Source organism: Cebus imitator, unplaced genomic scaffold (genome assembly GCF_001604975.1).
Source record: "Cebus imitator isolate Cc_AM_T3 unplaced genomic scaffold, Cebus_imitator-1.0 Scaffold166, whole genome shotgun sequence".
Classification (NCBI taxonomy): domain Eukaryota; kingdom Metazoa; phylum Chordata; class Mammalia; order Primates; family Cebidae; genus Cebus; species Cebus imitator.
Genome location: NW_016107481.1, coordinates 1,007,076 through 1,021,790, shown reverse-complemented (window position 1 = coordinate 1,021,790; position 14,715 = coordinate 1,007,076). Strand labels below are relative to the sequence as shown.

The 14,715-nt window shown below is 34.9% G+C and overlaps 1 protein-coding gene across 19 annotated transcripts in view; it reads left to right on the top strand.

The window, feature by feature from the left end:
* Window positions 1-14,715, top strand: part of ZNF644 (zinc finger protein 644) — a 104,787-nt gene that overhangs the window by 63,057 nt on the left and 27,015 nt on the right. The window lies entirely within an intron of this gene.

Here is a 14,715-nt window from a genome sequence, read left to right as displayed (position 1 = left end):
ACCTCAAGTGATCCACCTGCCTTGGCCTCCCAAAGTGTTGGAACTACAGACTTGAGCTACTGTACCCAGCCTATTGATCTTTTTAAGGAACCAACTTTCTTTAATTAGAGGGAGGCTCAGGTGGGGGTTTTTTGTTTTTGTTTTTGAGACAGAGCCTTTCTGTGTTGCCCAGGCAGGACTTCAACTCCTGGACTCAAGTGATCCTCCTGCCTCAGCCTCCTGATTATTTGTGACTAAAAGATCCAATATTCTCTTATCTCTATTCTAAAGATTTATTATTTCCTACCTTCTGCTGGCTTTGGGTTTAGTTTGCTCTTCTTTTTCCTCAGGTAATAATTCCCTAAGGTATAAAGTGAGTTGCTAATTTGACATCTTTTTTAATGTAGATATTTACAGCTGTAAATTTTCCTCTTCATGCTGCTTTTGCTGTATCCTATAAGTATTGGTATGTTGTGTTTTCATTTGTCTCAAGATTGGATGGCATACTAAATTTTATCTGTAGGAAATGGCAGGCTGAAGCTGGGATAAACTTACACTGGCATCCCCTGTTTTGTTATGTGTTGATTTATTATGCTTTTCATATATTGTGTTTTATACAAATTGAAATTTTGCAGCAACCCTGCATCAAGCAAGTCTACAGGCACATTTTCTCAACAGCATATGGTCATTCATGTCTCTGTGTCACATTTAGGTAATCCTCACAATGTTTCAAACTTTTTGTTTTGTTGTGGTGATCTTTGATCAGTGATCTTCGATGTTTCTATTGTAATTGTTTTAGGGTGACACAAACTGTGCCCAATCAAGATGGTGAACCTAATTGATCAATATTGTATATGTTGTGATTGCTTCACCAACTGGCCCTTTCTTGCCTGTTTCTCTCCCTCTCCTTGGGCCTCCCTATTCCTGAGACACAACAGTATTGAAATTAGGCCAATTTATAGCCCTACAATGGCCTCTATTAGTGTTTGAGTGAAAGGATGAGCCACATGTCTCTGCCTTTAAATCAAAACCTAGAAATGATTAAGCTTAGTGAGGAAGGCATGTCACAAGATGAGATAGGCCAAAAGATGGGCCTCTTGCAGCAGACATTTAGCCAAGTTTGTGAATGCAAAAGAAAAGCTCTTGAAAGAAATTAAAAGCGCTACTCCACAGAACTTTTAGTTCCAACACAAATAGTGGAGAAAGTCTAAATGGTCTAAATAGAAGATCAAATCAACCACAACATTTCCTTAAGCAAAAGCTTAATCCAGATCAAAACACTAACTCTCTGCAATTCTGTGAAGGCCAAGAGAGGTGAGGAAGTTTCCGAAGGAAAGTTTGAAGCTAACAGAGGTTGATTAATGAGGTTTAAGGAAAGAAGCCATGTTATAACATAAAAGCGTGAAGTGATGCAGCAAGTGCCGATACAGAAGCTCCAGCAAATTACCCAGATCTAGCTATGACAATTCATGAAAATGGCTACACTAACCAACAGATTTTCCATGTAGATGAAACAGCCTTCTACTAGAAGGAGATGCCATCTAGCACTTTCATAGCTAGAGAAAAGTAAATGCCTGGCTTCAAAGCTGAAACCTGAGGACAGGCGAACTCTCTTGTTAGTGGCTAATGTAGCTGGTAACTTTTAAGTTAAAGCCCAGTGCTCACTGACAATTCCATAAACATTAGGACCTGTAAAAATTATGCTAAATCTACTCTACCTGTGCTCTATAAATGAATCAACAAAGCCTGGATGACAGTGCCTCTGTTACAGCATGGTTTATGGACTATTTTAAGCCTATAGTTGAGACCTACAAAAAAAGATTCCTTTCGAAATATGCTCATGGACAGTGCACCTGGTCATCCAAGATCTCTGATGGTGATGTGCAAGATGAGTGTTGTTTTCATGCCTGCCAACACTGCATCCACTGTGTAGCTCATGGAACAAGGAGTAAGTTGTATTATTTAAGTACATTTCATAAGGCTACAGCTGCCATAGCTAGAGTGGTCCCTCTGATGGATCTGAGCAAAGTAAATTGAAAACTTTCTGGAAAGGATTAGCTATTATAGATGCATTTTTAAAAATTGGGATTCATGGGAGAAGGTCAGAATATCAGCATTAATAGGAGTTTGGAAGAAGTTGATTTCAGCCCTCATGTATGACTTTGAGGAATGCAAGACTTCAGTGGAGCAAGTTACTGTAGATGTAGAAATAGCAAGACAGCTAAAATTAGAAGTGGAACCTGGAGTCCGAGTGCCATGGTTCATGCCTGTAATCCTAGCACTTTGGGAGGCCAAGGCGTGTGGATCACTTGAGATCAGAAGTTCAAGACCATCCTGGCCAACATGGTGAAACCCCCTCTCTACTAAAAGTACAAAAATTAGCCAAGTGTGGTTGTGCAGGTCTGTAATCCCAATAAAAAATTAGCTGTGCATGCTTGTGTAAGCCTGCAATCCCAGCTACTTGGGAAGCTGAGCCAGGAGAATTGCTTAAATTGCAGTGAGCTGAGATGGCACCACTGTACTCCAGCCTGGGCAACAGAATGAGACTCTGTCTCAAAATATAAATAAATAAAGTGGAACCTGAAGATGTAACTGAATTGACACAATCTCATGGTAAAACCTGACCAGATGAGAAGTTGCTTCTCGAGCAAAGAAAGTGGTTTCTTGAGAGGGAATCTACTCTTAGTGAGAATAGTGTGAACATTGTTGAAACGACAACATAGGATTTAGAATATTACGTCAACTTACTTGATAAAGCAGTAGCAGAGTTTGAGAAGATTGACTCCAACATCAAAAGAAGTTTTACTGTGGGTAAGATGCTATCAAAACAGCATTGCATGTTTAGATAAATCTTTCATGAAAGGAAGAGTCAATGTGTCAAAATTCATTGCTGTCTTATTTTTAAAAGTTGCCAAAGCCACCCCAACCTTCAGCATCCACCACCCTGATTGTTAATATAATAAGGCAGAAATCTCAGCAAAAACTCACTGAATGCTCAGATGACTGTTAGATTTTTTTTAAGCAATAAAATATTTATTAATTATTCTATTTTGAGACAAAGTCTTGTTCTGTTACCCAGGCTGGAGTGCAGTGGTGCCATATTGGCTCACTGCAACCTCTGCCTCCTGAGTTCAAGCAATTCTCCTGCCTCAGCCTCCCAAGTAGCTGGGATTACATGCCCTCACCATCACACCTAGCTAATTTTTTGTGTTTTTAGTAGAGACAGGGTTTCCCCATGTTGGCCAGGCACATCCTACTCTTGACCTCAGGTGATCCACCTGCCTCAGCCTCCCCAAGTGCTAGGATTATAGGCGTGAGCAATAAAGTACTTTAAATTAAGATATATACATTGTTTTTTAGACATAATACTTTTGCATACTTAATAGGCAGTAACAGTAGAGTATAAACATAACCCCACCCCCTTTTTCTTTTTTTAAGTTCCTGGGTATGTGTGTGGGATGTGCAGGTTTGTTATGTAGGTAAATGTGTTCCATGGTGGTTTGCTGCTGCCAACCCATCACCTACATATTAAGCCCAGCATGCATTAGCTGTTGTTTCTGATGCTCTCCCTTCATCCCTACCCCATAGGCCCCAGTGTGTTCCCCTCCCTGTGTCTATTAAATGTAACTTTTATATGTACTTGGAAACCAAAAAAAAAAAAAAAAATGTGGCTCATTTTATTCCAATATTCGCTTTATTGCAGTGGTCTGAAACTGAACCCACAGTATCTCCGGTATTCCTTTAACTGGTAAAGAAGGTGACAAGTCACTCATTTTATTGAGGCAGGGATGTTTCATAGTTCGTGTTGCACAATGACCTTGTGTGGCATGGATGTTTTATGAGATACTATTTTTTCGTAAGGCAACGTTGTGACCGAACATGAGATAGTCTGATAGCATGAGATTAGTTGTTGAACATCAGGAGCTGCTGCTTTTTTTTTTTTCCCCATCAGTTTAATTGTTATCTCTTTATAGGTATTCTTTTTGTCTGTGGCTGCTTTAAGATTTTTCTCGTTTTCTTTTTTTCATTAGTTTTCCTTTGACGTATCTAAGTATAGTTTTTAAATATTCAACTCAGAATTCTAGGTGCTCCCAGAAGCTTTGGCTTGATGTGTTTTGTCAGTTTCACAAAAATTCTCAGCCATTATTTCAGAAGTATTGCTTCTGTCCTATATTGTCTCTTCTTTCCTTTTGGGATTCCAACTAAATGTTGGAATGTATGTGTGATCTTTTTACATCAGTTTCAGCTCTTACTCTCTTCTCCATTTTCCATCCTTTTGTCTCCCCTTGCTTCATTCTATATACTTTGTTTTAACCTTTTTGGAGTTCACTAATTATCTCTTTAATTGTATCACATTTCTGCTTTGTTACATAGTGGCCAGAGCATGTGGTCTACAGTGATTTCTGTTTCTGTTGGAAGTTTCTCTGATTTTATAAATGTTTTGTGTTCTGAAAAAAAGAATGTCTAGTTGTTATATAGAGCTTTCTCTATATATTTGATCATTGGTTCTCTTCACACACCTCTTAAAATAATTTTGGAAAACTATGGCATTTTTAAGTTGGCATCTGACATTTTTGTCACAAGTGAGAATTACATGTTTATTCAGTATATTGTATGCATAATTTATGTCTCATTTCTTCAGAATCTTTGCACTGTAGATTTAATTCATTAAGGTTGCAGAAAATGTCTGCCATGTAACATTTAACAAAGCCAGTCTTCACAGCTAAATTAAGGTGACCCTTTGTCAGTAAAAACCTGGCTTCATTTTTTAAATTCAAATAAATGTGTTTGTCTGCATCACTGTTGATGACCTTTTCGTTTCTGAATTTTAATTCTAAGACTGGGAGTCAGGGAGAGGAGTGGAGAGAGAAAAAAAGGAAGTATGAAGAGAGAGAGGCAGATACTGGAATCTGCCCTTGAGTTGTTTTTTGATTTACTAAGACTATGTGGCCTTCAAATTTTCCTATTTTCTGTTTTGCTGCATTGGCCTTCTGCCTAAGGAGCTCTGTATTCTCAAACCTTTTATTTGGTTCCCCAAAGGTTTTTACACACTGGAGCACTTCCACAATGCTAAGATTTTGGGCAGCTCTCTTCTTGACCCTCGAGGTATTCAGTTAGCAAGATAGACAGAAATCTGTGCCTTTGAAACTTAGTTTTAGAGGAGGGATGCACAAACTACAACCAGAGTAAATAAATATATTGCATAATGTGTTAGAAGGTGTTAAGTGTTATGAGGAGGGAGGGATAAACTAGTATAAGTAGATTTGAGAATGTCAGCAGTGTGGAGAAGGTAAGGGAGTTTGGGGTGTTACTTTAACTAGAGTGGCTCGGATTGGCATCGTTCAAAAGATAATGGTTGGGCAAAGACTTGAACCAAGATGAGATAGTTTGCCATGAGAATGTCTACAGCAGAGTGAATGAGTTGGGTAGAAGAATAGGAAATGAAATCAAAGAGTTACTAGGGGGTATCTCTCTGCACATCCTTAAAGGTCATTGTAAGGGCTTTTTTCCTTTTTTATCTGAGAAAAACAGGAAGCCATTTTAGGGTTTTGAGGAACATTACCTGTACAGATCACTCTGATTGCTGTGTTGAGAATAGATGGTAAGTGGGTAAGGATTTATCCTTGTACTAAGACCAGATTAGTCAGCTGATGAAGTCATACAGGGGAGAGAGAATAGTGGATCTGGGTATAACAGTGGTGAGAAGTTACTGGATTCTGGATGTATTTTAAAGATAATGGCAGTAGGAGTTCCTGATGGTTTAGATATAAGGTGTGAGTAAACAAGAACAGTGAAGTTTGCTCCAAGTTTATTGGCCTGAAAAACTGATAAAGATGAGGAAGGCTGTAAGATATGTGTTTGGGAACCTTTCTTTTGTACAGTGAGAGAAGGGTGATCTTTAAAACAGAGATGGGCAAGAAGAAATAGAGTATTGCAAATACAACATTCAGATCAATTTTAGGGAAAGAGTACATATGGAAGTTGAGGAACTGGAAATTAATACTTTACCTGCATACTCCATGAGAAAAATGTCTGTACTTTCAGGAGCCTACACAGCCCAGTTTGAAGACCACTGTTCAGATCAACCTTAGTAATTGTGTTATTAAAATCTTCTATATTTTTCTTTACTTTTTAAGTCTGCTTGATTTGTTAACCTTTGGGAGAAGCATTTAAAGCCACCCTCTGTGGCTGTTGATTTGTCAGTTTTTCTTTGTACTTGTAAAAGTTTGTTATTTTTATATCTTACAGCCATTTTGTTGTGCGCCAGGAGATTCGTGAATATCTCTTTATGGTGGATTACATATTATGCTTTACTAATTTATAATGTTCTTCATTACCAGGACTAGTACTTAATATCCTCAGAGTCTATAAGCTAGTGGGTTTTAAATAAAGAAGCACAATCTGCTTTTGGGAGGAGGCTGACAAAACACTTTGAAATTAAAAATTATTAACAATGACAACAACAAAGCACTGTTAGCTCTACTTTTTTGAATCAAAAAATGAATCAACAAAAAGAATTCAGGAACTGTGTTTGGTGGTATAAGCAAACATATTCCCTAGCCATGTACTGGGAATCCTATTACTAAAAACACGCAAATTTAGCTGCTAACTAAAAATCAGTAACATACATTCAACCCTGGAAATCCTTGTGGGATTGGTTCCATGACCCCACAAGAATACCAAATTCCAGTGATGCTGCATACCTTTATATAAAATGGTGTTGTATTTGCATATAATCTGTGCACATCCTCCTGTATACGTTAAACCATCAATATATTTCTTGTAATACCTAATACAGTGTAAATGCCAAATAGTTGTTATACTGTATTGGTTTCTTATTTGTATTTTTTATTCTTGTAATTTTATTTTTTATTTCTTTTGATCTGAGTTTGGTTGAATCTGAGGATGCAGAACCCACAGAGAGGGCCAACTATATTATTGTTAAGACAATAATGTGAGAGAAAAGCATGCTAAATTAAGATAATTGTAGAATAGTGATTATCTTGAAATATTTTTCTTAGATGATAATTGGATTTTTTTTATTTCAGAAAAATAAATTGAGCAAGGATAATATTAACAAGAGTTCACATTTAATATAAAATATTTTTTGAAGTAAAACTTTCAGTTTTGTTCTTCCTAGTCCTCAAAGATGTCATACTTTTCCATGTCATACTTTTCCATGTGAATATTTGGAATAAGTATATTCAAATATATAAATGTTTAAATTCAAATATATACATTCAGTATATAAATTTGAATTTACATAGTAGAGTTTGAATGTAATGCAGGTGAGAGGTTAAATACTCGTTATAGATTATTAGATTCGCAGAAATTTTTTTATAATTTAAATCCCTACTTTCAATAAATTAAATTGTAAATCAGTGTAATAATTCAATCTTGGATGTCATATTATTCAAGGTCTACTATTAAACTTTAATTTTATATTTTCTAAATATGTGACTAAGCAAATTAATTTATAGAACTTTTATAATGACAGATTATTAAAATCTATAGAAGTTTAAGAAACCTACATACTGTTAAATAACATCTGTGAACCTTTGAATTTGAAAAACTTAACTAAATTGCTGGGACATTAGAAGAAAACTAGCATACATTTGTTACGTTCCAAGCATCAGGTTAGACATGCTGGTAAGTGTTCTGTTGGTCATCTTTTCCCAAAAAGGAAATACAGTTGACTCTTGAACAACATGAGCTTGAACTGTGCAGGTCCACTTACATGTGGATTTTTTTTGATAAATATACTTGACTTTCTGTGTCAGTGGGTTCTGCATCCGCACCCAAACCAAATGCATATCAAAAACACAGTCTTAATGGTATGTGAAACCCACATATAAGGAGGGCCTGCTTGTTTTATCCATAGATGGCACCAAGTGCGGGGACTTAAGTATGCTTAGATTTTGGAAACCACCAGGGTTTTAGAATCAATCCACCATGGATACTGAGGGATGACAGTAGTTTCATCTGCATTAACAATCTGTTAAGGCACCAGTCATCTTTTCAGCTGTTGTAAGGAATCCCTTCAAAGCTACCGTGTTTTCATTTGCAGTCATGCCACTAACTTTGATGTATGTACTATAATTTGCCTTGATCCTGTGGAATATACATGGTTGGGGCAAAAGTTTCATTAACAACACTTTGAACATTCTTAGCTTTTAAGTTCTTCAACAGATTCCTAGCGTTTCCTGAATAAACATTAAGCAAATAGATATCTGACTTGATGCTGATTCTATACTCTAAAACTATTCTTTCGTTATTTATGTCTTGGTAATTGTTGTGAAATGTATAGGTATAGTAATATTTTGAATGGTGAAATTGTCTTTACCCTTTAAATTTGTTTATATTCTGAAGCAGTTTATTCCATATATGCATATGTGGAATATAAGCATATTTACCTCACTACTTCGAGTATAATCATCTCTATTTTCATGTATCTAGTCCCTAACTTACAATGACAGTGGTTCAATTTTGTGATGGTGCAAAAGCAGTGTGCATTCAGTAGAGATTATATTTAATCTTTTATTTTTTATAAAATTTTTATAGACTGTGTCAGATGATTTTGCCCAATTGTTGGCTAATGTAAGTACATTTAAGTAGGCTAAGCTACAATGTTGAATAGTTTAGATGTATTAAATGCATTTTCAACATGATGGTTTCAATTTATGATGGGTTTATTGGTAGATAATCCCATTATAAGTAAAAGAGCATTTGTATATGCTTTGTATTCCTAGGACTTTTAACACTCTCGCTATTCTTGCATTTATTAGACATGATGGTTTAGTATTTATGTAATATTTCAAAACTGAACATAAACAGCAGACCCATCATAGATTAAAGAATACCAAAAGGCTCAAAGTAAAATGACAATTTATGGCATAATACTCTCTGTGGAGGGCAAAGTTGACACACTGCCTCTGGAGTATGAGTTTGATACACTTTAGCTACACTGGTTTCTTTGAAAGTTTCACAGTTAATAATTTGAACAGATATGTTTTATAGTGAACTGACCCGTATTAATTACACAAATGTGGTCAAACCGGTCATATATACATACATACATACATACATACATATATATATATACATATACACACATATATATACACATACACACACACATATATATATATATATGTATGTATATATGTTATCACTCATTTTAAATGTTTAAATGCTTGAATTTGTCTTGTTGGAGCCATGTACTTGTGTCATTTACAATGTAAGCTGAGGCCGTCATTTATTCTAACTACATGACAGTATAAACAGCACAGCAGTCATTAGGTGCTATGACTTACCACCCACCTTTGGTTGCAGCTATAATTTATTGCCTTGCTTCTTCCAGTTGCAAAATTCTTCATTAGGAAATTAATGTTTGATTAGTGAATATCCATTTGATTTTCTACTGTTGATTCCCATCGTTACATAATTTTGCCATGTCTTAAAAGTTATGTCTTCGTAGGGCCTCCCTGCCTTCCTTGCCTTCATCCGCATAGTTACTTGCTTCCGTTTACCATATGGGAACTTCTTTAGATGTGTCAGATCATATTTAGTGTTTAGTATACTTTGCAGTAAGAATGATTTGAGTTACTAGGTATTTATGGTCTGGTACCCGACTTTGTAACATATTTCTATTAAAAAGTGAGGATGGGACCGGTGTGGTGGCTCATGTCTGTAATCCCAGCACTTTGGGAGGTGGGTGGATCACGATGTCAGGAGATCAAGAATATCCTGGCCAACATAGTAAACCCCTACTCTACTAAAATACAAAAAAACAGCTGGGCATGGTGGCGCACGGCTGTAGTCCCAGCTACTCAGGAGGCTGAGTCAGGGGAATCACTTGAATCCAGGAGGTGGAGGTTGCAGTGAGCCAAGATTTGCGCCACTGCATTCCAGCCTGGCGACAGAGCAAGACTCCGTTTCAAAAAAAAAAAGAAAAAAATGAGGATGGTACATGGCATTAGGAACAAAGCTCTTCAACAGGTTCAATGTAACTTGTTTATTTTTTTATTGCAATCTGTATATCAAACTCAGTGCCTTTGTTGTTGTTGTTGTTGTTGTGTTTTGTTTTGTTTTGGTATTGCCAAAAAGGAAAATAAAATCTCTGGCTGTAACACAGAGTTTTTATGATACAGATAGCTCTTTGGCAGTATGTTGGTCATTTAATGTCATATTTTCATTGTTCAAAAATCAATTTATCGACAGGTCATAAGTTAACTAAAGGATTATTTCAGCTAATTGTGAACTAGAGAATATTTTTAAGGTTCAGTAGTATAATTCTCCAGTTTTTAGCTCATTATTTCAAATAATGTTAAATGTTAATTATGTAAACAAATACTAAACATTTATAGTACATATTAGAAGGAACCTTAGAAATCATCTTATTCAGTCCCCAACTCTATATTCCCATCTGTAATGTTCTTGACAACTAAGTAGCCTAATCTTCTGAATCATTTTATTATTTGGATTGGTTTTAGAGTCAGTCTCATGCTGGATACCCTTATAACTGTTCTGTATTTTTTTTAGTGTTTCTTCTCAGTGTGACATCCAGAATAAGATATTACCTGGATGATATACTCTGTCTTCTCTTGAATTGTGCACTGGACGAGAGTTAGATATATATGTTTGTACATTATGTATGGTATATATAGGTTTAAATGCTGCAGTAATTTTAGACATAGTATTTCAGTTAAGATTTGTTTTGCAGTTAGACTGACAGTTGTGAATGGTTTTCTCTTCTTGACCTAATCTCATACATTACTAACTGAGGTTGTCATGTGTTCTCAAGGATAATTTAAATGAACATAGGGTTTTTGAAAACCTGACAGATCCTAACTATAACTCAGCTAGTGGGCAGCATTATAATTTATTTATAGCTGTGTAACATAGCAATTAATGAACTAATATACAATGAGGACAAATTGTACTATATTTTTGCATGAAATTATACTATACAACAAAGGTTGACGTTATGTAGTAAGTACCCACAAAATGTTAACCTACTTGCAGTAAATACAATTAATAATATACATAAAAGAATGAAATTAAGCTAATTTTCTATCAGAAAAGAATTGTTCGTGAACAGAAAGTGGACAGCATAGATTTGATGATAGGAAGGTTGTATCTAATCTGAATTACTGAGTGACCTAGGAAGCTTGCTCAGAGGGATTACAGAATAATTATGTTAATATGCAATTATCACCTCATTTCTTCTGTAGTAACCTCAAGATGTAGTGTAGTGAGGGTGTTATAGCAAGTGCTGATAGTTTGCAAAAATACTGATGTTTGAGATTTCTGAGACAATAAGTCTAGCTTGAGGCATATAAGTGATGATCTGTCATCTTGAAGACAGATCTGACCTTTGTGCAATTTTTTAATGCTCACAGTATATAACTAGAGGCAGTTATAGCTGTAGAACTCATTATGATTTTCTAGAAATTGAAATATATTTTATGTAGATTTAAAGTTCTGTTTGCAGCTTTTTAAAAAGGTGTGTGAATTTTTTTAAAGAACATTTTAAAATTCACTTAAAAGAAAAATTCTATGATTATGTGGGGAAGATTTAGTAAGGTGTCTAAACATTGTTTAAAAATCTTAATTGATACAGCTAATTTGTTGAATCATTGAATTAAAATTTAGGGAGTCCAAGCATCCATTTATTTATTTTAATTTACTTCTTAGCTTCTGTTTTTAAAGCTTAATGAATAATGCCTACCTTCAAATATGTTCCTACTTTGTTATAGTAACCTAAACTGGTATTGATGTCTCTGTTATATATACATTTGACTATACCAAGGTAGTTGAAAAACTATTTGAGATGGTGTACATTAACTCAGGTCAAATGCTTTCTTGCCTAGATGCCACATAACCCAACATGAATGTAGTAAAATAATTTTTGGTGATGTTAAAATTCTGTATCCATTACTCAGTGCAACAGATATTGATGATCCATTGTTCTGCTTTGTATCTCAATACAACAGCTATGAGTCTTGAGTACTTCACTAAGAAAAAGTATATTTGAGGCATTGTATAATTAGAATATATTCTGAACATTTTTATTGTTCCTAAAGTAGGTACCCACACAACATTAACCTACTTTTAGTAAATACAGTTAATAATGTACATAAAGGAACAAAATTAAGCTAATTTTCTCCAGTAAAGAATTATTCATGAACAGAAAGTGGACAGTATAGATTTGATGACAGGAAGATTGTATCTGATCTGAATTACTGAGTGACCTAGAAAGCTTCCTTGCTGAGTCAACTTTTATAGATGCAGAAGATAATGTCTTTTATTTTGGGGTAGAGAAAATTATTAATTTGGAGATAAGTAAGCCGTATTTTATTATGTGGATGTAAAGGAAAACTTTCATTGTTGAAGACTTCATTTTATATTTTAATAATTCATCTGATTTTTTTTGTTAGATGTGTTTTATAGATAAAATACCTGTTATGCACATGTATTTTTTTATGTTTTTGAGCAAAACAGTTTGATATCTTCAGAATGTGAACTTACAAAAAGCTCTTATAAAGCTGTTCTGGTAATGAGGATGCAGCCTCCAAGCTGATATGATGTTCTCATAGTTTGTCACCCTGCTGTTCAGGGGGTACCAATGAAGTTGCTTTAAATGGGAAGCGTCTGTTCCATCTCTAAACCTCTAACACCAGAACAGATGGGTGGAACATAGAACATGGAAGGTTTTACCTCTGAGGTGGTAACAGTGAAGCCACTCATTAACACTGAATTTACCACTTCGTTAGCAACATTGCTTCCTGTTGAGAAAAACTAATATAGGCTTTCAAATTGACTGAGCATATATTTGTCTACCTCTGTGATTATAATAAGTGGGAATGGAAAGGAAAGTAACTGTCTTTCAAGCTAGTTTTTTTGTCGTTCATTTCAGATTTATGAGATTGTTGCTATTGAAGCATTTTACATTTTCTACCTAATTTAATGAGAAATATCAGGAATGAATAATAGTGTAGCATTAAGGCTTGCTTTTCTTTCCCTTGACATTTGCACACCCTTTCCTAACACATGTTTATGTGCTGCCCATTTTTAACTTCTGTGTATGTGATGTAGAGACTCCTGCTGGGTGATGCATTAGCACCATTTTGGAGTGATACCATTGAATGTGATCTTATTGGAAGTCTATTTTTATTACCACAGAAGTTTGCCAATCTCAAAACAGAATTCTAAAACCTATGAGGGATGGAAAAATGATTGTTGGTATAAATAACAATGTCAAAGATAGAGTAATAGATATTTGTTGTATTAAAGAACACATTTTGTGGAAAGAATAAGATCAGATTATAAGTGCTTGTTCTAAGTTATAAAATAAGGAAAAGGTAAGAACAATTTCATTATCTTGAATTAGATTTACTGTTTTACAAAGCATGAAATGGGTACCCGTAAAGGATGGTAGAAATACTGAACTTCATTGAAGAGGTTTTGATTTCTAAATGTTTTAGATTGTAAGGTCCTGTTACTCTAAAATAGTATTACTTGTTATGCAAATTAAAAATACTATAAAAGAAAAATGTAAAGGCTTCATTCTTTACCTGAGAGAAGGAACCTAACCTGTCTTGTTTACCATTATATCCATAATACAGGATCAATGTATGCCACAACTAAGTACTTAGTAAATATTTGGAGAATGAATAAAGTACAAAAAAGGAAAAGAAATATGGAAGCTTATGCCAATTCTTCAATTAGTTTTAATACCTGGGGTTACCAAATAGCAGGTTCATTCAGTTGTACATGAGTGTTATTGGATATTTTGAGGACCTTATTATAATTACTGAGTTAATAAATCAGAACCTGATGGAACTTGTATTTGAACAGGGTATCCAAATTTCATAGGATCAAAACTCTTCTTACACTTTAGGAACTTTTCCTTTGAATTTGAAATTGTGTTTTTATTATTCCAATACTTATTCAGTCTTTTATTCAACAAATATTGCCTGAGCACCTATGCCAAGTGATGTACTAGGTTCTAGAGATAAGATAGTGACTAGGTTGCATTCCTAGCCCTCAAGGAGCTGACATTCTTTGAAGAAGACGGACACTTCCAATGTGGCCATTTCTAAGAACAGGTGCAAGGGGACTTTTCATAGTAGGGGCAATCATTACGGTCATGGTATGAATGGATCCCAAACATTCAGAAATACTCTTTCCTTTAAAATATTGTACTGTTTTCTCATAATTATTAAATATCTTAACCAAAAATGCCTGGAAAAGTTTTATCTACATTTTATATGAAATAAATTTAAAACATATGTTTACGCTATTTTGTTGTAAAATGTGTTAGGCCATTACATTAGACTACCAGGTCATAAATGGGATAACTGCTTTTAGAGAATGCCCATAATTTGTCACCTCACATATGAAAGTTTGACATGAAACTTTATTAATTTTTAACTTTAGTAAAGTTAAAATTTACTAAAATTTAGTTAACTTCACTAAAGTTAAAATTATGGTTAAGGTTAACTTGAATAACGAATGAACCAATCTATGAATAAAGCATATTTACAATTGATAGAATGTTAGGAGAGTATTAAGCATCTTGAGAGCAAAGCAGTCTTTTAAAAAGTACTATTTCATACATAAAACACTGATGGTGCCAGGCACGGTGGCTCAAGCCTGTAATCCCAGCACTTTGGGAGGCCGAGGTGGGTGGATCACGAGGTCAAGAGATTGAGACCATCCTGGTCAACATGG